Consider the following 26,643-nt stretch of genomic DNA (forward strand, 5'->3'; position numbering starts at 1 on the left):
ATATCCTCCGACAAAGCATTGGTGGTGCAGTACGAAATGGATTCGCTCGCACTGTTTATGCTTCACATCTCATGCTATCTTTATTATCTTTAATTAACACTGCATCAGGAGAAAAATATAACTACCGATAACCCCATTTGGCAGCCACAGAGGAAGCAAAGCAGTCATTTATTTTTGTGTGTTTAGTTTTGTATTAATATTCGAGAGTCATAACATATACAAACTCTACATTGTTTACCTTTTTGTATGTCACCAAATACTGCACATTTCACGTGATATGGTGCATAATTGCATTGGCTATTATATATATAAAATCAGAACATTACACAGACATCACTTGTTAGGGTGGGAGTAACAACAAAAAAAGGTGGTGGAGAGAGACAGGATGACATTCACAATTAGGCAAAAAAGGGAAGGAAGGGAGTGGAAAGGTGAAGAGTTCGGGTGTAATGGAAGACTAACATTATTTGAGCTATCTCAGGCCAGGGCTACACTAAAAAGTTAAGTCAATCCAGCTATGTCGCCCAAAGGTTTCAAAAATCCACCTGACGTTGTTAAGCCAGCATAGCCCGCAGTGTAGACAGAGTTATGTCAACAGAAGAATTCTTCTGCCTCTCAGGGAGGTGATAATGGATACATAGCTGACCGGGACCTGGGGACTTTATGAAGCATTTTCAAGGTTTCCAGTAGCTCTCGGGCCTCTGGCAGTCCTAGGGCATCTGGACCAAACAGATACATTAGCAAGTGTTTTCGTTGTAAGTATTGCCACTCCGCTGTCACAGCACTACTTTAGTGTTAGAAAGAGACAAAGCTCTCATCCCTGACTAATTGGAAAATCCATATGATGTCTTTGCTCAGCTAGTTCTTCCAAATTATAGTCCCGTTCCCCGTTTGCTAGTCTGGGTTACCCCAGCTAGGAGCATTTTCCATGACAGCGAGGATGAAATTGCTATCTCTTCGCTAGGCTACCCCAAACCCTTTGCAGAGAAGCACTGTAATATTGATTTCAACAGGGAGTACAGATTTGATAATCACGTTTTGTTCCAATTTAGCACTTTAAAAGAAAGGAGTTTGAGGCGTCAAGAAATTACTGCTAAATTGCAAGGCAGCAGTGAACAAATCCCTCTTGTTTCACACCTTAAACTAGAAAAAATAAACCAGTTATATGCTCTAAAGGCTAAATGAAAAATTTCATCAGCAGTTTTCTATAAATTGCTATAAAATTGTTTCAAATACAGGTAGGCACTGGATTAGGACTCAGAAGATCTGGGTTCAGTACTTAGGTCTGTCACAAATCACATAATTTCTCTGTTCCTTAGTTTCTCATCTGTAAAATGGGAATAATACTGCTTCCTTTTGGAACAGAAAACATAGGAATTGTCAGACTTGATCAGATCTGAGGTCCATGATCTAGTCCAGTGTTTTGTCTCGGACAGTGGCCAGAACTTGATACTTCAGAGAAAGCATAAGAATCCCACAGTAGGTGGATGTCAGGTAATCTACGCCACATAATAGGTCTCATCTTGATCTCTAATAGTCAGAGACTGGCTTAAACCATGAAGCTTAATATCCCTTCCAAACTTTTTGTTACCATTAACTATTAGCACCCTGGATATTCTTTTAGCCATTTGTCCAAACCTTTTTTAAATTTTGCTAAATTGTAAACCTCAATAACTTCTCCTGGCAGGGCGTTCCACAGTCTAATTATAAAGTCTTTGAAAAAGTATTTCCCGTTATTGGTTTTCAATTTGCCACCTTTTAATCTGGATAGTTGTCCCCGTGGTCTTTAGACCATTCACCATTTTTACACTTTTATTGTGGCCCTTTTCCTTGATCTCCTTTCTAAAGGTAAGCAATCCCACCCATTTCAACCTCTCTTCATATGAGAGTATTTCCCTGCCCCCAATCATGTTTACTGCCCTTCTTGGAGCCCCCTTGAGTTCTGCAATACTCTTTTTGAGATTGGGTACTAGTACTGCACAGATTCTATAAATCACTGGCTTCATTTGAAATAAAGGGATTGTAATATTTTCTGCTTTATTCTCCATCCTGCATTTCCACCCTTTGCCTAGCTTGTCTATTTAGACTGTAAGTTCTTCTGGACAGGGATGACATGTATGGACAGTGTAGCCCAATGGGTCCCTGATTTCAGCAGGGGTCTCTAGGTGGTAAAATAATACATAAAATAAAAGCACAGAAACACCCCCGCAGAGATTTCTGGGAGTGAGACTGTCAGGGGCTTGTCTTCAGGTGTACCCCAGAGATTATTGGCACAGTAAGAAGCACTGTCTCATGGATGTTAATTTTAAAAGAGACGATGGGTTAACGTATTGCCCGCATGGGAACAAAAGCCAAAGTCCACTGTGCAAAAGCAAAATGACAACCCCACTCAGCGAACATAAATAATGGAGCCCAGCAAGAAATCCCTCAACGTGCTGAAAAGAACAGTGCAGAGCAGAAAACACTGTCATTTGCTTGCCAGCACTTATTACAGCAATAAATAACCAGCTGCCAGTTATCGTTAGTGGGTAACCGTAGAGCGAAGGCTCAGTGTCAACACAGAAGCACTGCTCAGCCTGGCAGATTTCCATCCATTTCCAGAGATTATTTTTTTTAGGGTAATCAAGGGGCTCAGCTACACAAAATCTAGAAAACGTTTTACAAAGAAAAAGGTATTAACCCTTTCTGACCTGTGTGCCTCATGCCACATCCGCAGCCCTCAGACCCAGCCCAAGAGCTGGGCTTCCCCCTGTGAGCAACTCCCCCACCCAGCCCTGCAAGACCATGGACTGGGTACCTAATTGCTCCATAGAAGCTACTTCAAGAGTTAAAGAGAAGCATCCATGCAGTGGCAGATTCCGCTGCCCTAATGCACTGTCATGCTAAGAGCCCCCCGGAATTCTTTCCTTAATGGATAATTTAGGGCTCAGTGATAACAGTGTTGTTACTTGTGCATCTAGAGGCTGCTACGGAGATTGGGGCAAACAAAGGAAGTGTTACCCATTTCCACATGGAGAACCGAGGCACAGAGATTAAGGGATACACACATAGCAGAGCCAGGCACTGAGCGCAAATTTCCCACAGCCCATTCTACTGCTTTAACCACAAGGCCATCCTTCCTTTCAAATGAGACTAGTTCCACAATGATACCAACACAAGTAAGGCTTTCACACCTGGGCTACTGACATATATGTTCAAGATGCTCCTCATGAGAGGATCTTTCCATCATAAGAAAAAGCTTTTCTTGCTTGTTGTTTTATATGTTTCACGAAAATACCAGACAACTCAAGTTCTTCTTCAGAAGTTCCCATCTAGCCAAGATGCAGTTAGAACGTTCACACTTGACGTGAACCAAGCCATAGATGTAAGTGGCAAGTGTGAAAGAAACTGGATCAATTCTACCAAACAGAGTGGCACGCTAACAAAAGTATTGACAGGTGGACATGACTAATACCGCAGTTGCTTCAGGCCTTATGTGCCGGTGCATATTTTTTACTCTGATTTTTCAGGTCTGTGTGTGAAATACCTCAGTCTTTTAAAGCCAGATATTTTATTGACACACACATTTTCTGCGACTCATGATCTTTTAGGACTAGATTATTTTTAGATATACTAAAGCTACAGTTTAAAATCAAATTTACACCAGTTAAGAAGGAAAGTACTGTACATCTGGGGTCAAGCTTGAGTTATGAGAAGTTACAAGTATCGGTTACAAGGTTCACAGGATACATACATAGCACATAACCAGCACAGACCCAGATTGGGGTGCGGGAGTTTCTAAAGCATCAGTGAATAAGTGATCTCAGGTATGCCACCCATAGAATGTATTTTGAGTTCAAGTCAACGTTGTTGTAGCGAATAGGTACATGGGTGGGGTTTGTCAGGGGAGGAAGTGGGTTATTTTCCCTGACTAGCAGTCTTGTTTGCTCCTAAAAGATTGTTAGCTGCTGAAAATGTCTATTTGTCTCTTCACTTCCCCATTTTAATAAACAATCAGTCTGCGTTCACACATCACTAAACTCTGCTAAAATAAAGAGAGGGAAGCTGGAACCAATGTCCTGGATCAGAGCATCCCCTGAAATTTTGGTGGGATTCAGATGCAGCTCCAGATCCCAATTCATGTCAGGCTTTTACCTTTAAAATAGGATATTTATTTCAGCTTAACTCCCAATCTTTGGGAACGTTCAGTCTGGACCTGAACTTTGTGGCTCTGGCCAATCTCAAAGTAAAACGAAGAGACATTTAGAGCTATATTCAAACACAAAACGTTATGTGGTTGAGACTGATCAAGGCTCCTCTCTACAGAGGAAGCAGGCAGTATCGTCAGCTGTCTCAAAATGCAGCCCAGTTGCAGTGTTCCCTTAGCAGCGATGGTACTTGCACCACAGCCTAACAAGGAAGATTATTCTGTTGAGAAAAATCCTAAAGCTGTTTAGCAGGGGCCCATACTTTGGGGATTTTGTAATTCAAGTGACTCAAAGGGCAAAGAACTCTCAAGCTAGATCTGGCTGAGCAGTGAAGCCGATTGCCCATCTGCAGCTACAATTTCTTGTTCACGATTGTTTGTGCAGGGAAAGAGGGGAGTGAAGACATGAGGATACGAGTAGTTTCTTTAAATTGATAGCAGGAAGGGAAGGTTCAAGGCAGTGGTTCCAGAGAGAGAAAATAATATTGCTTTCCTTATTCGTATAGTTCTTTCAATGTTAGGAGAACGCAAGCCTGTGATTTATTTTTTTCCCCCCTCTGCATGACACAGGGCACATGTGGTTACATGCTGTGCCGCTTGCCAGATTCTTTCACCACCACATACCTTCCCTGCAGTTGTATTTTTGTGATTTGTATTGTATTTGTTTCTCTGCTGACCCCTTTGAATTCTCTTTCACTTCTCTGTAATGTTAATGTTACTTGTGGGGTTGGAGAGAGGAAGGGGTTGGCCACAGAGATCAGTCGTTATGGAACAAATACAATTCAAAATGGGGGAAATGGTAAGGGGAGAAGATTTGTGCTAGTCTGAGGCATTGCAGACGCCGTGATCTCCATTGCCAAACAATGCTGCACTAAAGAGCGACTGGCCAGGGTTCACTCACACCAGGACTCGCTGCCCTTGTCAGCTTACAGGGCAGTCAAAGTGGGTGAGAAAAGATGGTGCCCAGGTGAATGTAGCTTCTAGTGGACATGTTTAAACAACAGAGACTGTCGGTCGAGCAGCTAACCGAGGGAGAAAAGGCATGAAATAATTGCAGTGGCTCACTGGACAATACAACAAAATTCGATATCATCCCAGCCCAGAGAGGGCTCCCCTAGGAAAAACATTTTAGCAACTTTAACAACAAAAGGAACCAAAAGTGAAAGATGCTAGGCCACTAGTCTTACGCTTGAAATGCAATACTACAGGCCAGCCTTCCCTCACAGCATGCTGGCAGGTCGGACAGATGCCCCGGGCAAAGGCTTGTTTGGGACAATTACAAGAATTAAGAGAAAAGCTCTAGCTGAAAACTTTGAATCCAGAGTCACCCTCAAGATCAGAGCTTTTGGTTTAAGTCAGCTCCCCTCCGTGCTGCTGGATAGCCTCCACATCTACCTGAAGCCACTCAGACAACATACAGTGGCCTGCAAGAACAGGGAGGCAGTATGGTCTAAAGGTAGGGCACTATACTGGGAATCAGGAGACCTGAGTTCTAGCCCCAGCCTGCCAGGTGACCACTCTGTGTCTCAGTTTTCCCATCTGTAAAATGGGAATAACAATACTGACCTCTTTGTAAAGCACACTGAGATCTACTGATGAAAAGTGCTATGTAAAAGCTAGGTATTATTAATATCCATTAACTCAGTGACAGGTATCCTGATTCCACATGCTAGGGCACTTAGGACTGCAGAGGCCTCCTGGGAGCAGTAAGATGGGGGAGCTGTGACCAGCTCCCCCCATTACTTCCCCACTCAAATTACATATGCACTCCCATACAATGCTTGATCAGGCATAAACTCTTCTCCTGCACAGGAATGAGTGGCTTCCCCCTACAACCTCATTTCCACCACTGATGTAACAGAGTGCAACTTGGCTGCAGCCAACGAGTTACTCCTGCAGTGGTGTCAGACCCAGTGCTGTTACTCAGGTGGGTCTGAAGGAGCCCTCCCCATCCATTAAGCAGAATCTAAGAAGTTCTGCCTATTAGAAGTTCAGCTCTGAGGAGCTCTGCAAAGAAGCTTAATGAGAATCACTGCTTCTCACTCCACCAGTGTCAGGTTCCCTCTACCAATGTCTGGTTCACCCCACCCCTGATGGGAGATTCATTTTCCAGTGCCACCACGAAGCAAATCCCAGAGAAACACTACAGTGAAGCAATGGGTCAGAAGAGGACCTGAGGCCAGGGGAGGATCTGAACAGAGGCTTCTCCTTTCTACTTTGCTACTTTCCCCTTTGCTGAAAATATGATGGCTGCTTCCTAATGCAGTCCTGCTGCTGCAATATGTTATAGTTGTCTCATAGCACACAGACACCTTACCTGAAGTAACTCACAGAGAAAGGGCTGGAATTATAGAAAGAGGAATGGTCTGGGCTGCAGTGAAACACTTCCTTTAAGGAGGCTAAATGGCATGGTTCAGCACCCCAGACCCAGAACGGAGCGAACCTTACACAGATTTGTGCCTTTGAAAATCAACCCTTAAGTGACTTGGGTAAGAGCCAAGAACAGAACACACAAGACCCATCTCCCGGTCCGCTGCTATAATTATTGAGCAACACTCCCTAGCTCGTAAACAGCAGACTTCTTCCAAGCACCATATACACAGACTCAGAAAAGCGAATGAAATATTTAAAAGACAACACAAACTGAACCACAGAGCTTAGGATATGAGATTATTTTGAAATACCAGGTTCATGCAGTTCTTGGTCCTAACGACATTCAGATATACACAAGACATGCAGATATCTCAGGACTGTATGCCCTGGCATATGCTAGTTACATAAGACATGCCCATAAATCTGTAATACAGAACATCTTAGTTACATGAATAAGTTATCAGAACGACACTATCTGCCACATCAGCAGTAACTATACCGAATTACATAAGAGAACACAAAATAGAGTGGGAGGGAGAGACATGTACATACTCCAATGGGATGGTGTTGATCGACATAAAATAATCTGTTCCTTGGATTATTCTAGAGGACAAAACGCTTTGGTGAGGATCTGCTGGACAGATTTCACACAGCGCGTGATGGAGGCGCCCTAGGTAAGCCTGTGCCCCAACCCCCTGTCCTAGCCCCCCGCAAACCCAGAGCCCCCTCCTACACTCCAAGCCCCTCATCCCAGGCCCCAGCCCAGAGCCTGCACCCCTAGCTCAGAGCCCTGACCCCATCCCGCACCCCAACCCCCTGCCGCAGCCCAGAGCCCCCTCCCACACCCTGAACCCCTCATTTCCGGCCCCATACTACAGCCCTCACCCCTGCACCCCAACCCCCTGCCCCAACCCTGAGCCCCTCCCATACTCCAAACCCCTCATCCCCAGCTCCGCAGATTTTATTAGCACATTCACATTTTTTGTGCCACGGTCATTAATGAAAATGTTAAATAAAACTGGTCCCAAGACTGATCTTTGAGAAACTCCACTAGTAACATCCCTCTAGCCAATCAGTTCACTTTTCAGTACGACCCATTGTAGCCTCCCCTTTAACCAGTTCTTTACCCATCTTTCGATTCTCATATTAATACCCATCTTCTCCAATGTAACTAATAATTTCTCATGTGAACTGAAATCCAGGTAGATTATATCTACTGCATTTCCTTTGTGTAGGAAATTGGTTTTCTTTTCCAAGAAAAAGATCAGGTTGGGCTGGCATGATCTACCTTCTGTAAAACCATGTTGTATTTTATCCCAATTAATTACCATTTACCTCTATATCCTTAACTACGCTCTCTTTCAAAGTTTGTTCCAAGATTTTGCATACAATTGAGATCAAACTAATGGGCTACAGTTCCCAGATCCCTACCTCCACCCCTTTTCTTACGTATAGGTACTATATTTGCAATTCTCAACCATGGGGTACAAACCCCGAGTTTACGGATTCATTAAAAATCCTTCCTATTGGGCTTGAAATTTCATGTGCCCAGTTTCTTTAATATTCTTGGATGGAGATTAACCGGGCCCCACAATTTGGTCCCATTAAACTGTTTGCCTACTCAATGCACCATCCTGTGTACTATAATATTCTGCAACTAATCTTGCACTTAAGCAATTTTTCCACAGGGGAAAACCAATTAAAACACACAGAACACTTAGGTTCAGATTAAATAGGTCTTTCCATTTGACAACTCCCCATAGCGGAGTTGTACAGCACAGTTCAACTTACATTGAGATGTCTGGTTGCAATTACATATTTGGGACTAGGAATTTGATAGAGATCTGATCCAGTACCCCTTGCTCTGTGAGTAGTCCTGCTAATTCAATAGCATTCTTTGTGCAAGTAAGAACTATTCAGAACAGTAATCACTACAGGATGGGACCCAAAACGTGCAATCAGTGCTTCATGGGTCTGAGCCAATCCGCACTGACTCCAATTGGCACTGAATATCACCCTATGTCAGGTTACATCATACGCCCTTATTCAGGAGTTCTCAACCTAGAGGGATCACAAACAGGTGTCGGGGCTCCCCTTTCCCATCCCACTAAATGGGAGAGGGGTCCTGGCCGGCTGGAACAGGGGGTTCCCGGTATGGAAAGGAGGGGTCTTCAAGCATGGACATGGTTGAGACCCACTGCCCTTTTTCACCGGGCTGCCACAGCAGCCATTCCTCACCTTCACAATATTGTGGCTTAAAAATTAGTTCTATTTCTAATAGAACTTTACAAGCCACTTTTCAATGATCCAGCTGACACAATTTAAACACTGAAATATTAATGCAACTTTAAAAGCTGCAGGAAAAGGTAACATCCATTTTATCCAGCAAGGTTATCTTGGCAATTTTATGTTTTATAATTTGCTGGCTTCTCAGCACTGATATAACCCATTTTGGGTCATTTCTGTAGAATCTGCATTGTCACGAGACTGAGAGAAGAACATAATGCAAAGCTACAGGGAGCAGCTTTATTATACAAAAAGTATAACACATATGACACTTTGGCAGCCCCAGACAATGCCATCTAACACACTAATGAGAGAATCCACCAACAGCATGCCAGGAATGAATGTCAATGTAATGTGAACATTCACACTCCTGCGGTGTTTCCTTCGGTTACTTGAACAACACGGGGATTCAGGGCATGCATTTATTTTTTTTCTTTTTAGAACGAAAAAAGCAAAAGAAAAACTAGGATACTGGACTAGATGGGCCTTGGGTCTGATCTGGCAATTCCTGCATTCCATAAAGTCCCTATGGTCTACCAGGAAAAAGAAAATACAAGGAGACAGAGCAGAGTGTAGTTCATGTGACAGCTTAAATCGCCCCACTTGTAAAACGGTGATACTATTTACCTGCCTCACCAGAGTGATTCGAGGGTACGGTCAGATTTGTGGAACATGCTGAAGAAGTGGTTCATTTATGAAGCAGTCTGTAACTAGCACAGAAGTCCACCTTTGACCAACCCGAATGACTGGTCAAAAATTTCCCATCAAAACTGTTTTTCAATGGAAAATGGGGTTCTGAGGAAACTTGTTCTGTGGAAAGTTGTTTTTATTGACAGAAAGGTCAAAAACCCAAATGGCTAAAAACCCAACCATTCCAACGTGGATATATGCTCCCGTAGCACCGCAGGAGAGGTCTAGTTAGTTGCCTCCTGTCTCCATTCTCTATTGGCCAGGTTCCCCAGCAGCCTACATCTCCCATGATACACCAGGGCCAGGGAGGCCTATGATACATTGACTCTGTGATGGGGTGTAAACCCCACACTGGCCCTGAAAGGGGAGCTGGTTGGGGTGGGCCAGGCCCAAGTGAAGATGAATCTCAGCTAGGAGAGGAGCTGAGGGGTTAGCATAAAGGGAGGAAGCCCAGATAAGAAGGCGGCTGCAGGAAGAGAGGGGAAGAACTCTGCAGGTGTAACCCACACACCTCCTGGGTGTGGTGTTCTGTCCCATCTAGTGGCACAGAGACCACTTAGAGAGAGAGATAAAATGCACTAAGCTCCCGAGGTCCCAGGTTCAATCCCACCCACTGATCACTGGGGTTTGTCGGTGTTATACAGGCATTCTCTGGTGCAAGAGAGTGGAGGAAAAGCCTCGAGGGATGCAGATGTGCAATAAGCCCCGGAGAGGCCTGCAAACAGGCTGAGGAAGGAAAAAGCCCAGGGAGGTGGCAGTGGGGTGGGAGACTGGACAGAGACACCTTGTATGCTCATTACAAGTTCCCTCTGCTAGAACCCACAGGAGCGGGAGGGCCCGTGTTCCCCATCTGTTCCACTGGAAGAGGTGGTGAGGAAACACTCTGATGGGGAGGACTATTGACTTTGGAGCTAGGGCTCCAGGGAGGCGTTATTCTGCATCAAAGTGGGAGGACAACTCTGCTGAGCCTGGGAAGGGGGAAGAGTCTGGAGAAGAGTAAACCAGGGGTGAGGAGTTACGTTGATGTGACTTTAGTTTATTAGACCCTTTGTCTAAATATGACCTGGCTGGAAGAAGGAGTCATGAGAAGCAGCAGACCACAGCAGGGATAGAGCAGCTGTCAGCAGGGGTTGCTGGAGAAGGAGAGCCTGTTACGCTACCCCCAGCCACAAGGGGTGCACCAGCGGCGAGTCTACTCTGACAGCCTCCCTCAATCAGTTTTTTAAATTTTGCACAAAACACATTAATGGAAAATTTAGACAAAAATTTTCAAGTGGTGTGGGGGGCATAGGGGACATTTTCTGGCTCGCTGTACCTCCAATGGTACAGACATGTGTCTAAAGCAAGTGCGTAAGCATTTGAATCACTTAATGGGTCAAATTCTGCTCTCATTTACGCTCGTGTAAATCCAGAGTAACTCCAATGATTGGCATGGCTGAGAGCAGATTTTGGTTCATCGTATTTTCTTTAGAACAAAGTTACCTTCTTCCATAGCCCCTGTTGATATAGGATTTACTGTAATTTGTACTGAGTGAGGTCACTTGTGCAAAGAAGAATTTGGTGGATTTGGAGGGCTGACATTTTAAAGCGATAGAGGGATTTAGACACATCTGCCATTGGAATTAAAGGAAAATGCTTCTAAATCCCCTAGATGGCTTTGAAAATCTCAGAGAACTTTTAGAGTAAGAGAAAAGTTCCTGAAGGCTTTTTGAACGAAGACCAAGCTTTAGCTACAAAGACAGAGCCTAGACGAGAATAGGAGGAAATAAGCCAGGCTCTCTCACAACGAGAACGAAAACTAGCTGCTTTGACTACATTTTCCAAAGGGCCTTCTTCACTGGGTGAGAGAGAATACTTGAGATGCAAGATCAAAGCAGGCTCCTCTGTGTCAGCTGAACTTAAGGAAGGACTCTCCCTTCCAAACTGCCAAAGGCAGCAGTCAGCCTTGGATCTGCCGGAGATGGAAATGCTGCAATTCCAAGGGGGAAAAACCCTTGCAATCTTAGCTGTAACTCGTATTCTCACTCAGCCTTATTTCCTTCCTGGGTCTTATTCAAAAGCTCCGTGTAATGAACTGTTTTTAGTTTCAAACAGTCAGTGCTATTACTAACATATGCATTTAAACCTTCTGGACTGTAGCAGCGTTAACATGAAAATCCAGCCCAGTTTATACTGGGACATCAGAAGGGGGCAGTATGGCAAGAATGTAGGGAGGTGACTCTTGTTGACTTTCCTGCCAAAGGGAGGGGTGGGAGGGGATGCTGGGGTGAGGCCTACAAACACTAGATCCACACAAGGAAAGAAACTTTCCTCCCCAGCAGGAGCTGCCCTCCCCGGGTCACTGTCCCCGTTGTATGGCTGCATTACCCCATGTAAAACGCCAGGCACACCAATAGCACTGGCACTACACAAGTCGGCCAAGTTGCTCCCTCTGCCAGATCTCTGCTTGGTGGGGAAGGGAAATGGACGAGGGGGAAAGTCACTTCCGTGGCATCATTTACCTCCCATTTTTCTAATCTCATGGGCTTGGTGGGATGCTCCTTACAGCATCATCCCCCTTCTGGTCCCATAGGAAATCTGGGCGGGGGAAAACCACGATGCTGACCCCATCAGCGTGAACTTACTCTGGTTCCCTTCTGCAGAATGCCCCCAGCCCCTGGAAGCAGACTTTCAGCTCCAGCAGCCAGAACGGTAGCCCCAAGCAGCACAGAACAGAACCTCTGTCCATCCCTGTACCTCTGCAAGCCTTGGGGATCTCCAAATACCACAATGCCCTTGGTGGGTCATCAGCCACGGGGATTGAATCCTGGACTCTCTGGACCTAAAAGCAGGAGCCTGTACAGCCTGAGCTAAAAGACCCAGATCTATGAGCTCAAAGGCTGTAGCAGATTCATAAACCTCCTTGTGGTCCTGCCATGAGAGGGGGACAGAGCAAACCTGGGCTACACCTGGGCACGGGGACCAAATTTTCTGATACCTCTGAACACCTTGCCGGCAGAAGGGTACAATGGAAATTCCACCAGCCCTGTCCCCTAGCTGGGAGCTATGTGCACAGAGAACACTATGGCCCTATGTTTGTAAAGCACGTTTTAGATGCTTGGATGGAAGATGCATGAAAAATATTTACTAACAGTCACACATCAGTGTTGGAAAGCAATTACGTTAAAAGTTACATAGGAAATCAGCATCTAAAATGTAACGTAGCTGTAGAGGAGAGGCTATATTTCAGCTAAAGCAACCTATATCCTGCCTAAGGTGCTTGATCGAGATGGAACTTCTATCCATGCTCAATGTACATGGAAAATATTTCCTATAATCATTGTTTTTTACTAAAAACCAGAAAAAAAATGAAAGAAGTAGACAGCACCTAAATAACATTGGCAATTGTTCCTTAAGTTACTTGGTTTTGTAAATAATATCTAATTAGTTTTGATTCATTTTATTATTGAGGTTTTTTAACTTCTACAGTAGGACATTGTACTAGAGATTTTAATTTCCCGTTTCCCTTCCCCGAATTCTGTTTCCATCCCATCTAGCTCCTTTATATTGATGTTTGAGCTCTTTACCTCAAGCAACAATATTGCTGAAGGATAAGGAGCCATGTTACCAATTGGATTTCTTAGAGAAGTCTCCCTGCAAGAACATCCTGTCCTTTAGAGTATAATCACATGAAGTAAATGGCTTTCTTGGTTCCCACTCATCTGCACTTGGATGAGGAGCTGCTGGCTAAAACTCTACCCAGGCGAGATTGAGGTGATGTTGCTAGGGAGACAAAACACTTCAAAGGATTTGCCTCTTTTATAAAATCCACCACAATTTGGGAGCATCTGCCCCAGGATAGTTCACTTGGTCTTCAGCCTTGGGGTCCTTTAGGCCCCCTCATTGTTATCAGGCGCGCAAGTAGTTCTGGCAGCAAAAATACACTTGTTTCCATCTGCGACCAGCCACAATATGGCACCTTATCTTACCAGATACACCAGGCTATGGGGATCCATGCACTCAGGCTTCCAGGCCTGGTTGTTGTGACTCGTATCTAGAAAGAAAGCCACATACCCTGGAAGAGTCTCCAGATGGTTCAAAACACCAGTAACAACCTGGACTGCCTTTGGATAAAGCTTATTAGAGTCATGCTCTAGAAGAAAGAGAATCAACTACATTTACTAAGCCAAATCATAGCCTTAAGTTATTATTTATTCACGTATCAACCAACTAGGAATATAGGCCTTGCCCTGAGGAGTTTATAATCCAATTAAAATGATTTAAAAACAAAAACAACTTGCAGACAAGGGTCCCGATGCTACACAGGGGATCACTGTGGGTGGGCCCTTCCATCTGCAGAGAGAGTCCCGTTGAGTTCAGTTGATTCTCTGCTCCTTTTGTCAGAGGTAAATTCCCTTCTGGGATCTACCATACTTCAAAGGCCAGCCAGACCCGATCAGAAGAGGAAATTTGCAACCCTTTACTTCAGATTATTAGAATCACAGGATGTTCAGCATAGACAAAAAAGGACATGGGCAGTGTGGAAATGCAGTGCAAAGGGAAAAGGAACAAAAGATTTAAAATAGAGCCTAAAAAGCAGAACTACAGTAGAAACTTCCTACTCTAAACACGAAATAAGAATTCTGTTTACAAAATGGTGTAACCCAGGGAACAGTTTCTAATGCTGATCCAGGTCAGGGACTGCCTCTTTGGCCATTTCTGTACTGAGTGTGAGGAGGTAGTGTTGCACCTGAAGAGCTACAGTAATGCAATCCCCCAGCATTTTACTGTCATTAATAATTTGTGTTGCGATAGCATCTAGGAGTCCTTGTCATGGATCAGTACTCTGTTGTGCGAGGGACTCGACAAACACAGAACAAAAGGATGATCATACATGCACTGCACTGATATAAGATCAAACTCTTGGGAGACACATACTAAATTCTTGAGGCCTTCTGACGTTCTCCTTTGCCTTCTGTAATATCTAACAACGGTGGGTCAAGGAGACATGAGCGTACTGATCTGAGGACTTTACGTATACTGAAAACTCATGCATCAATCTTCTGTAAACAAACATCTTTAACTGCTTTAATGTTTCTTCCTTATTACTTTCCATCTCCACTAGTGCTCTGGAGGTGGGAGAGCGGCCCATAAAGAACTGAACAAAGTCATGTTCTCCATCATTTATTTACAGTATTTATTCCTCCTTACACAGACAGCCAGTGCTCACTCACCGGTCTGGAGAGATAAACTAATGTTGGCATATACTTGTACAAAATCGCCTCACAGCCACATTAAAAGCAATCACCATAATGGAATCACGGCAGTCTAAATTACATTAGAGTGCTGAAATTGTACTGTGTGGGACAAACACAGACAGGTTATAATGAGAGCTGCTGGAGTGACAGGTCAAATAAATATAAAGAAGAAATGGCCTGAAGGGTCTGTTGCACCCATACCATGATGCAAAATAAGATTAAAAGATCCAGAACATACCCAGTGGCAGACACAGCGCTGTATACCTATTACAGGGTAGAAAATTTGGCAGTATAAAAACATATTTACTGTACCTCAGCTCCTGGCATTACATGCAGGTGTCCTCTGTGTTGTTAACCTCAAGCATTCAAAAAAATCATGAGTCAGATCCACTAAAAATCAGGAGATTTGGGTTTTTAAATATAATAAATTGGAGGTCTTTGTATTTGCCTTCTGGTTTTTGAGCCTTTAACAATCACATTTTTCAGCTTTTCTTTGCAACCTGAGGGCTAGAAGCATATACACCTCTACCCCGATATAACGCGACCCGATATAACATGAATTCAGATATAACATGGTAAAGCAGCGCTCCGGGGCAGGGCGGGGCTTCGCACTCCAACGGATCAAAGCAAGTTCGATATAATGCGGTTTCACCTATAACGTGGTAAGATTTTTTGGCTCCCGAGGACAGCGTTATATCGGGGTAGAGGTGTATATATAAAATAAATTAAAGCTACAATTCTCACAATCACATAACTCCTGGAGCTGGGCTTTAAGAACCCCCCCCCCCCCCACACACACACACACAAACATTGTGAGTGTCGCAACAAAATCACGAGATTTGGCCACACCGTATCCTAAAAGCTTCTAGGAGCGTTTGCACAGAGTTTACTTTCTTTTTTCAATCAACTCTAACTGCAGTTTTATATCTTGACACTTTATGGAGACAACTAATTCCCACTATGGGACATTCACTAATCCTTTCGCTCCCTACTAATCGCGATCTCATAGATTTTCTTCTTTCTCTGCCTCGCTTTTATGGTCGTTTGACCTTTTCCCAGCATTAAAGGATTTTGTTCACATATTAACTCTGCCATTTCAGAATTCATAGCCTCTAGCTAAATATTCATAACCCAGAGCTACCTGCAACAGATCCACTTTTGAAAATATGACAAACAGCATATACCAAAGGCTAGAACTGAACTGAATACCAGTCGCAAACTCAGATAAGACACAACCCATGTTTTGTTGAAAATGCCTTATTCAGTGCAGCAGATCTTTAAAAGCAAAGACAATGAAACTGTGGTGTTTCCTTCAACACAAAATAAATAATAGTTGATAACTTGGGAATCGGCTCAGAGATCCAGCACAAATACAAAATAGTACAGTGCCGGAGACAAATTACATCTAGGATTTCCAGTGTATATTTTTTTGGCAAACTATGTAAATAGATACATGCTGTTTTGAGAGCCTTCTAGTGGAAGTTCCCACACTACCCAGAAGCCATAACAGGAAGGTTGATGTGTTTGGAAAATCGATGAAGTGTGAACAAAAGAATAGAGTTGGAGACAAGACAATGAAAACTGCAAAGGAAAGGAATTCTGCAGGGAAAGGGAAAAGATAGCAGCAAAAATGACCCCCACAGGCAGAGTTATAGAAAAGGAAAACAGCAAAGACTTGGAATCCTATCTGCAGTGGTTGGAATACTAAAGGACTTTTCCCCCTGTCAGTTACATCACTAGCAACCAACAGTGTTCCTAGTAGTAAGAGATCTCCAAGCTTATGGGTTTCTAAAGACCTTAGAAATGCCTAATCCAAAGCTCAGCAAAGTCAATGGAAGTACTTCGACTGTCTTCAATCATGGCCCAACAGAGAAAATCAAACGTTGAGCTCAGTGGGATGTTCACGAGCTACTTTGACCCAAATCATAGATTCTGTTCAGTGTTTCCAATTTTGGCATCGAAATCAGAAAGAAGCTCAAGCGCCTTCATATTCCATGGTGCATGAATTACAATTGGTGTAAACCAGCATTGCTCCATTGAAATCAATTAAGTGTACAAGAGCCTGTTAATCAATGGAGCTATGCTGACTCACGCTAACTGGAGATTTGGCTCACAAGTTGCAAATTATGAGTGTGGAATGTTTATCAGTGAAGCTCCCAGAAACAGAAGTATGTGTAGATTGCTAAGCAAAATTAGTCCAAAAACCATTATCTAGAAAAAAAATGACTAGACTTACCAGTCTGCCCAGGAAAATTCTTTGGCGCCGGTAGGGAAAAATCACCATGCAACCTGGTGTGGATAGGATACAGTGAAACCAAAAACTTTTGCTAAAAATCCTTTAGCAATGGAGGCCCAAGATATGCTCTTATGATATGTGAGACCTAAATGATTCAATAAGGCCCCTGGATTCCAGGACACGCTGGAAATTGTGTCACATTCATTTAAATTTTAAAGTTCGTGTTTTACTGAATTCATTATTGAAATGAATATTACATCCAATACAGAACCTCTGCCCCATGTTATTTATTCTGGTGATAAATTCCATTTATTTCACGCTGTCCCCATGTTTTCAGCTGCCCATGTGTTGCCGAGTTTTGAACTGACAGTGCATGACTCGCAATTCATTGATTCTAAATACAACCAGAATCTGAACCAGGGCTTTGTCACGTCCTTAAAAACTAGTGTGAACATTACATTGTCCTAGCCTAGATCATGAGAGTTATGTTAGAGTATTTACTACTCCTGTTCCCAACCCCACATCCTATCAGCTTTCCTCTGGCCAAGGAGGGCTTGATAAAGAGCCAATAAAGTGCTTTAAGAAATTGGCCAAAGAGTTCATCAGAGAAAAGTGCAAGGTGCTGATATCTGTATTCCAGAAGCACCCAGAGATCCCACTCTGCTAGGTGCTGTTCAGCCAAAGAGAGACTGGAAGCTCTCTGCGGCAGGGACTATCTGCACAAAGAACGGGGAGAGGAAAGAGACACCTTATCAGCTAGGCCACAGCCCATGATCCACCTCAAAAGTCTCCTTTCTACCAGGCTCTCCTCATCCAGCCCCCTCTCTCCTCAGGAGAAGGGAAGTCAAGCTTGTGGCCCACACAGGGAGATCAATTTACATTAGCATGATGTGCTGCTAAAGGTCAGTCAACCTTCTTTTAAAATCACTGACCATCCATTTAGCAGCCCCAAAAAAGTATCCTCAGGAAGGGGATGCTTGTGACAGACACACCGTCAAAGATGTAAGTGGCCCGATTCTCCATTCCGGGTCACCTGTTCTGTCGTAGCTCAACCGAAATCAGTGGAACTGCACCAGCATAACGTCAGTGTCACTGAGTGAAGAATCAGGCCCAGGAAACCACTGAAGGACCTGTCCTCGCTGGGACACCATCTTCTAATGCTTTTTTGTGGGGTGGAGAAACAGGAGGAAGAGACAGAAGGTCTCTCTGTGAAAGCAGCCGGCAGATATCTTCCTCCTGTTGGATGTACAGCACAATTCCAGCAGCACAGCACAACTGCAGGCCTGTAAATGTAATTAATCCCTGCTGTAGCTCAGTAAAAAACATGGCACCTTTCAAAATCAGAGCCAGGGGCATGCACGGAGGATGGAAAGGTACAAAGCTAAGTTACAGGAGTGGGGGGATACTGCGAGTTCATCTTCATACCAGGCTGTGAGCCTGGCCCCTGGGCTCAGAGGCAGAGCACAGGAGGATTTCACCTTTCAATTATTCAGCAGCTGGGCTAAGATTGGAGCTGGTCGGGAGCCACAATTTCTGTTCCATGGGAATTCCAACATTGCACAGTTTGCACCGGGGACTGCAATGACTGGATTTTTATAACCCCAATGCTACAATCTAACTATAAACACACACAAAACATGCTCTTGTAGAGTATGAATTCGCTGCCACGCCTCTCTTCACATCCAAAGGAAATTAGGAATGCAAAATCAAGAGCTTTCAGTTTATTGGCTATGATATCATTATTGGGAATAACGACTGTTGTGACGCAGAGTAACAGTCTGGTTCCTGGCTCCCCCATCCTCCGGGATGGGAGGGGAACAGTCTGAGCCAGCTAAGCGGCTGGCCTGGATTACCTCCCTTAGCAGAGCAGCACAACTGCACTGGCTGCTGCGACTGGATGGCAGAGCAAAGGCTCCACACACTTCTCACCCCTGTGTGGAAAGAAGAGTTGATGCCCACAATGTAGGGAATCCATGCCAAGGAACAAAGGGGATTCTTACACCTATTTACTCCCATGCACAGGAGCAGAATGCAGGTGACAATCTGGCCCGACTGGAGCAGACCGTTGGCCCCAAAATATGTATTTGAAAATCAGAGCCATGAAAGGCCAAATGAAGCGCTCTGCAGGAGGCCAAGGGGCTGATCCCACATTCCTGTTGCATCCAAAACTCTTACTGGCTTCAGTGGGAGTTCGGAGTGTGCAAAAAATTAATTATGCAGCTATATCTAGCCACAGTCCTCTTGTGCCATTAGAATACAAAGTCTGTGTTTAGTACTTGGAAACCAATTCATTTTCCTGGAGTGGGAACACAGGCGGTTTGAATGCAGTGTGCAGTAAGTGCCCAGTCCTGGGAGGTGCCGAGCCCCCCAACCCCCAGTGAAATTAAATGGGAACTGTGGGTGCTCAGCAGCCTTACTGGATTGGGCTCCATGGGCCTGATCCAATGTCAAGAGTAAGTATAGTCAAGGAAAAATCTTTGGGACATGCTCTTTCTAAATCTCATTCTCATTTTTGAAAACAATCCATGGCGACTTTTCTTCCTTAGAATGCATCTAGAATAAGATATCTGCTTCTCTTTCTCTGGGTTTATTTTCAGTTGAATGTTCTGTAGAACACATTCTTGAAAAATTAATTACAGATGGCTACAGGGACACGCAGCCCCTCATCTAGCTGGAGATCTCAGGTTTTCCGTGTCGCACGGCTTAATTTATTTGTATTAATTTTATATAAGCCATAATTTAGCTTTGCTACTTCATTTAATATTTCATGCAATTGCACCACTTTGCTAACAGACACTACAGAACACAACTGGCCAGAGCTTCCACGGCTGTGAAGCCCATGTGGCTTCATTAATATCATAGCAATGCTAATTTACTCCAGCTGAGGATCCGGCCCATTGTACCAAGGTGTGTATGTGCCGCATTAAGATCTGAAATATTTCAGAATCACTCCAACTAGCTTTGAAGAGGGAGATTTTTTTTTTAAATTGTACTTGAGGGATGATTTGGTTGAGGATGGAGTGAGTGCACTGGGAATAAAAATAATAATGATTAATTGGAAGCACAATTTCACATCAAGCCTGAAACCTGAAAATCAACACGCTCATCTTAAAACAAAAACAAACAAGCAAACAAAAACCCCAGCTGTGTGAATATTTTCTTTTTCCTGGAAAACGACTAACACAACCACCGAACTCTGACGTAAGGAATAGCCAGAGATCTAATTATTCTAAAAATTCTAAAGGAATTTTTGACTCTCATGCTTCAGAATTTAAGCCAGCCTCTGACTAGCAGAGATCAGGCTGAGACCTAACGTGGGGGGCAGATTATCCCACATCTGGAGAGGGTATTTATACTTTTATCTGGAGAATTAGATGCTGGTCGCTGTCAGAGACAGAATATGGACTAGATCAGGGGTAGGCAAGCTATAGCACGGGTGCCGAAGGCGGCATGCAAGCTGATTTTCAGTGGCACTCACACTGCCCAGGTCCTGGCCACTGGTCCGCGGGGCTCTGCATTTTAATTTAATTTTAAATGAAGCTTCTTAAACATTTTAAAAGCCTTATTTACTTTACATACAACAATAGTTTAGTTATATATTATAGACTTATAGAAAGAGGCCTTCTAAAAACATTAAAATGTATTACTGGCACGCGAAACCTTAAATTAGAGTGAATAAATGAAGACTCGGCACAGCACTTCTGAAAGGTTGCTGACCCCTGGACTAGATGGACCTTGGGTCTGATCCAGTCTGTACTGCTATGGAACATAGCAATTGCCAGATTAGAGTCCATGCTCCCAGCTCCACTACGACTATGTCAGAGAACCCACTTACAACAACACAAGGACCTACAATTACAGTCCCCAATTTTTAAAATGGGTGGGAAAAAAATAAACAGAAAATGAAGGGCAGCAGGTGGGGCGAAGGGGAAGGAGTGCCTGGTACTCCTAGGATGCAGCGGGTGGGCCCAGGGGGCAGGGGAGTGTAACCTGCAATATTGCGGCGGAGGAAGTTGTCTTCTCCCTGCAGGCCTGCTGCTGCTGCAGTTGGGCGGTTTTGGCTGCCAGGAAAAGGCTCCTTTCTTGTCTCCCCCACCGTGGTGCAGAGAAAGTGGATGGGGCTATGCTCAGGAGCGGAACAGAAAGCTGCCCCTCAGCCAGACAGTCCTTTGCTGACACCCTGCAGCACAGCTCCATTTGCTTCACCCGTAAAAAATTCCCCATGACCAAAAAAGCCAAAATCTGGAGGGGGGTGGGGGGGGGGGAACAGTGAAACCCAAATCCAGGGCCGCCCAGAGGATTCCGGGGGCCTGGGGTCTTCGGCGGCGGGGGGCCCCCCGCTTTGGCGGTAATTCGGCGGCGGGGGTCCCTTCCGCTCCGGGACCCGCCTCCGAAGTGCCCCAAAGACCCGTGGCAGGGGCGCCCTGCCGCCGAAGCGGGACCTGCCACCGAAGTGCAGCTGGGTCTTCAGCGGTAATTCAGCGGCGGGAGTCCCCGCCGCAGGTCTTCGGGGCACTTCGGGGGAACGGAACGGAAAGGCCCCCCGCTGCCGAATTACCGCCGAAGACCCGGCTGCATTTCGGCAGCGGGTCCCACTTCAGCGGTAATTCGCCGGCAGGGGGGTCCTTCCGCCCCGGAGCGGAAGGACCTCCCGCCGGCGAAGACCGGGAGCGGAAGAAGCTCCTGCGCCCGGCCCCGCAAGAGTTTTCCGGGGCCCCCCGGAGCGAGTGAAGGACCCCGCTCCAGGGGCCCCAAAAACTCTCGGGGCCCCTGTGGGGCCCGGGGCAAATTGCCCCTCTTGCCCCCCCCTCTGGGCGGCCCTGCCCAAATCCTGGCTTTTTCAAAACCCAGAATTTTTCAGACAAAAATAAAAATAAAAAAATCAGCAAATCCCAGTAATGAAAGGCCTTACAACAGCGCTAATCACCAGACATTCTTCGTATTCAAAGGCTTGGCCCAGTTCAGGGGTAGGTACAATCATGTCTATGCTCAAACAACATAATCAAGCTCTATAGCAGTGGTTTTCAACCCTAAAAAGTTTTGAATGGAGATGGGGACTCCTTTGGAAATCTTAGGGACAGTCTGCGGACCCCAGGGGTCCACGGGCTACAGGTTGAAAACCACAGTTCTAAAGCATTGTTGTTCTCACTGGATCTGCTGACACGGCTGTAATGTAGACACAGACTAAAACTCTATTCCAAAAACCACAAAAATACTTCACCGGCATTTGACAGGAACATTATGTAGAAAACTACACACTATAAGCTAAGCAGTGAACAATCAAGTCTCCTTTGGCAACATTTCCAGATCAGGATCTTCAGCTGGAGTAAACTGATGTAGCTCCACTGAAATCAGTTGAGCTCCACTGATTTGCAACAGCTGAGGACCTGGGGCTTGTGGCAGAAATGTATAGATGCCAATTTTCCTCCACTACCACCACTACCTGAAGTTTAATTGTACCTCCATTTGATACATTTCTAATATATCAGAAGTCAGTAATATTGATCACTAGAGGGCAGCAGATATCAAACTACTATTCCTTAGTATTCTAAACGCTAACATCCGATACTGGGTTATTTTGGTGGGACTCTTACGAGTTCTCTTATGGAAAAAAAAAAAAGTACAAAGTGTATGTATATAAATCCTTCCCGATCAAGCCAAACATCTGAACGTGCATGGCAGGCAGATATTTTGATTATTATTTTTTATTAATTTTTGCACGCACAAGTGTGCATCTATCTTTGCACACAGTAACAATGATTGTGCATATGCATGGGCATTTAGGCTTCTAAATTCCCATTTGCACATCTAAGCTCTGCATGGAACTGTGGCAACCGTGCATGTAAGTAGGCCTCCTATTTTAGCTAAAATTTGGCTCTGCGTGGATAACATGACTGGAGAAAACCTGTTTTAGACTTACAGGGTACGTACAGACTCATCTAATGCGCTTTTATATAAAGCCTGTGGTCTTTGACATTACACTTCCTCCTTAATGAATGCAGCGAGTTAAAATGTGTTCTAGAAGTTCCATTTCTCCTGGTAGTTAGGTAACCAAGCTGGGTTTTTCTTTAATGTACAGGATAAAGAATGAATACATTGAATTTTATATTGCCATGAACTTCTGAGTGGCCTCTCAAGTGCTAGCACTGCCTCAAATGGCTTGACGATATTAAAAGTGCACCCCGTTTCTTTAATGTTCAACATTCCACAACAGCACGCATGCATAACACAAGTACAAGAAAAAACTACGGCATGTAAAACCATTTCTTCTCATCACATACATGACATAGCTCTACTGGAAAAGATGGAAGAGGCTCTTAAAAGGCAAAGAGAGCAGTAAACAGAACAGTTAGGGACTAGTCAGAATAAATATGCATCGATACGGACATGTTTCATTTCAGATACTAATTTAAAAAAATATTGTAACCAGTGCAAACCAGAGCAGGGAGAGGCAGGGAACTGAAGAGTGATGTCTACACAGCTATTTTCAGCGTGGTAACATGAGCCCAAGTCTGTGGACCTGGTCTTGGAGACTGACTGCCGCAGGCTGTGTAGACATTCCCTGGGTGGGTAGGCAGGGAGGGAAGCTTCTGGGGTAGCCTGTGAAGGGTCTTGTTCCCAGGAACAGTTTTCAGATTCTCAGCCTCCTTACATCACAGGGTGCATCTGTGCCTGGGGTCAGAGCCTTAGCAGGTGTCCAACTACGCTGCTCCTTTGAAGCCAAATTTAAACCAGATGATGATCCAGCCCTTAAGACTCTTTTGGACTCTGACCTCTGCTCCGGTCACATCACCAACATCCCCCTTCTTCCTCCCCTTCCTAATTCCCTCCTCTCCTACTCCCTTGCTCCACTGACATCATCTCTTCCCTACAATGTCTCCTTTCCTTTCCCCTTTTTCCCACCTACCCACCCCACCCCTTCAAAGTCATCATAGAATCATAGAATCTCAGGGTTGGAAGGGACCTCAGGAGGTCATCTAGTCCAACCCCCTGCTCAAAGCAGGACCAAACCCAACTAAATCATCCCAGCCAGGGCTTTGTCAAGCCTGACCTTAAAAACCTCTAAGGAAGGAGATTCCACTACCTCCCTAGGTAACCCATTCCAGTTCTTCACCACCCTACTAGTGAAAAAGTTTTTCCTAATATCCAACCTAAACCTCCCCCTCTGCAACTTGAGACCATTACTCCTTGTTCTGTCATCTTCTACCACTGAGAACAGTCTAGATCCATCCTCTTTGGAACCCCCTTTCAGGTAGTTGAAAGCAGCTATCAAATCCCCCCTCATTCTTCTCTTCTGCAGACTAAACAATCCCAGTTCCCTCAGCCTCTCCTCATAAGTCATGTGCTCCAGCCCCCTAATCATTTTTGTTGCCCTCCGCTGGACTCTCTCCAATTTATCCACATCCTTCTTGTAGTGTGGGGCCCAAAACTGGACACAGTACTCCAAATGAGGCCTCACCAGTGCTGAGTAGAGGGGGATGATCACATCCCTTGATCCGCTGGAAATGCCCCTACTTATACAACCCAAAATGCCATTAGCCTTCTTGGCAACAAGGGCACACTGTTGACTCATATTCAGCTTTTCGTCCACCGTAACCCCTAGGTCCTTTTCTGCAGAACTTGTACCAATGTTCATAAACCCTCCACAGAATGAATTAGAGATGAGTCAGGCCACAGTTTTGTCACCGAGATCGCAGAAGTCACGGAATCCATGGCTTCCAAAGACCTCTGTGACTTCAGCCCTGGTGGCTGGGAGTTGCAGGGTCCTGCCATCTCCAGTAGCAGGGAGCTGCAAGGTACCCCTGTTGAGATGAGTTCCTGTCTGCATCCTGTAAAACTTGCCCATACCGGTATTGCCCTGGCCTCTTCTTTTGTCATTCAGTGTTGAACGCATTCTAAAACAATATGCATTTCCTCACCTTTTGGGGGCGAAGCCAGACTTTAAGGCACCTGCTCCCCTACATGGTGTAAACTTTGCTTGTGCCAATCAGAAACGAACACAAACAGGTTTTGGGCCCCATCCCCTATGACACTTCTATGATGTCATAGTTGGTACTTTAGGCCTGCCTGCCATGTGCAGGCAGGGAGAGGAGAAAGAAAAACGAATCCTGTGTATCCTGTGTACACCCGTAATCGAGCCTGATCACCTCGAAGCCTCTCTCTCAGCTCACGTGTTTCAAACAGAGTTTCTACGTTTGCCGGTCGTTATGCGTTGGTTTGTATTTGTAAGTATCGGTTATTACTAAATGCTGCATCTTTGTTTATAAATATTGTTAGTAGATATTTTAGTCATTGTGTGTTTTAAGTTTCATTAACTCTATTAGCTAATCATACGCTGCTCCCTTACCCCTTGTAATTATCCCCAATAAAACTTTAAATTGATTAACTTTAGTTGTGTGTGTGTGTCTGCAGTTTGCATTGTGACCCATATTCTCCTTGCATCCCTTACCAACATAGTCTATTGCCACGTGCAGCCTGGTAAATAACAGGCCTGCATTTTCTTTCACCCCTGCGTGTACGTGGCAATCCACAACCCCCATCGCCTGAGGCAGCAGACCCCCAAGCTCTCAGCCGGCATGGGCAGCAGGGTACCCCGCAGTTCTCAGCCACCGCAGGAAGGGAGGGGTACCCCGCAGCTCCCCAGCCACTGCCATGGGGGAGCAGGGGGACCCCTGCAGCTGCTGGCCACCGTGAGCGGCAGGGGGAGCCCTGAAGCTCCTCACTGCGGTGGTGGCAGGGGGAGCCCTACTGCTCCCTGCCACTAAGAAGGAGGCAGGGGGACCCTGCAGCTCCACTCCGTCGCTGGAGGCAGGGGGATTCTGGAGCTCTGAGCCCCCATGGGTGGTGGGGGCCCCAGAGCTCCCAGCCACCCTGCAGCTGCCTGGTCCCTTCCCATTTTATCATAGATATTTTTAGTAAAAGTCAGGGACAGGTCACAGGCTTCCGTTAATTTTTCTTTATTGCCTGTGACCTGTCTGTGACTTTTACTAAAAATAGCCATGACAAAATCTTAGCCTTAGAGATGAGCCAACTTTCCCCATGATCCTTGGCTTGGATGCTGTATCTCCTTCCTCACACCCTTTATTTTTTAAGGCTGCAGGGCTCTTAAGGGCAAGATCCATGTTCTCCTCTGTGTCTGGACAACACCTAACACATGTTGAATGCTACCATAATGCAGACAGCAGCAGCAAATAAAGGAACAGAATATAGGTTTCGTTGAAAAAAAGTCAGCAAAATCGAAATACGAGTTTAAATATTTTAAGACCGTTTTAAAAACTTGAAATGGTAAAACAATTTGCCTGGATTTAAAACAGTCCCCAACAGAGCCAGCATCCCAAACCCTGCAATGTTGTGCTAGGATGCGAGTAATGCAGATTAGGAATGTTATAAACACAGTCATTTTGTTTTATTTTCTGAGCCAAGCAGAATTTTTTTTTAAAAAGCAAAAAAGATGCAAAGTACAATTTATCAGCTTTAATATCCTAAGGTCCATTGCTGTATAAACAAGGAAATTTTGAGTGTGTGCTTAAATATGCTCTTTCTGACCTGCCAATGTCCCTTTTACTTCATTACAAAATTCAGCTTACTGCTGGATACGCTGTATCGTTGTTACAGCAGGAGAACGCTCATTCGCA

The 26,643-nt window shown here is 44.9% G+C and overlaps 1 protein-coding gene and 1 long non-coding RNA gene across 3 annotated transcripts in view; one reads left to right on the forward strand and one right to left on the reverse strand.

Moving 5' to 3' along the window:
- LOC123365705 overlaps positions 1 to 12,807 on the forward strand; it is a 71,790-nt gene extending 58,983 nt beyond the window's left edge. Inside the window, exons 3-4 of the long non-coding RNA XR_006577704.1 lie at positions 7,167 to 7,233; positions 12,178 to 12,807. This is a non-coding gene — a long non-coding RNA (uncharacterized LOC123365705). The remainder of the gene's footprint in view (positions 1 to 7,166; positions 7,234 to 12,177) is intronic.
- SHLD1 (shieldin complex subunit 1) overlaps positions 1 to 26,643 on the reverse strand; it is a 77,410-nt gene that overhangs the window by 32,514 nt on the left and 18,253 nt on the right. The gene's annotated exons all lie outside the window — the stretch shown is intronic.

The sequence above is a fragment of the Mauremys mutica genome, chromosome 3 (assembly GCF_020497125.1).
Source record: "Mauremys mutica isolate MM-2020 ecotype Southern chromosome 3, ASM2049712v1, whole genome shotgun sequence".
Classification (NCBI taxonomy): domain Eukaryota; kingdom Metazoa; phylum Chordata; order Testudines; family Geoemydidae; genus Mauremys; species Mauremys mutica.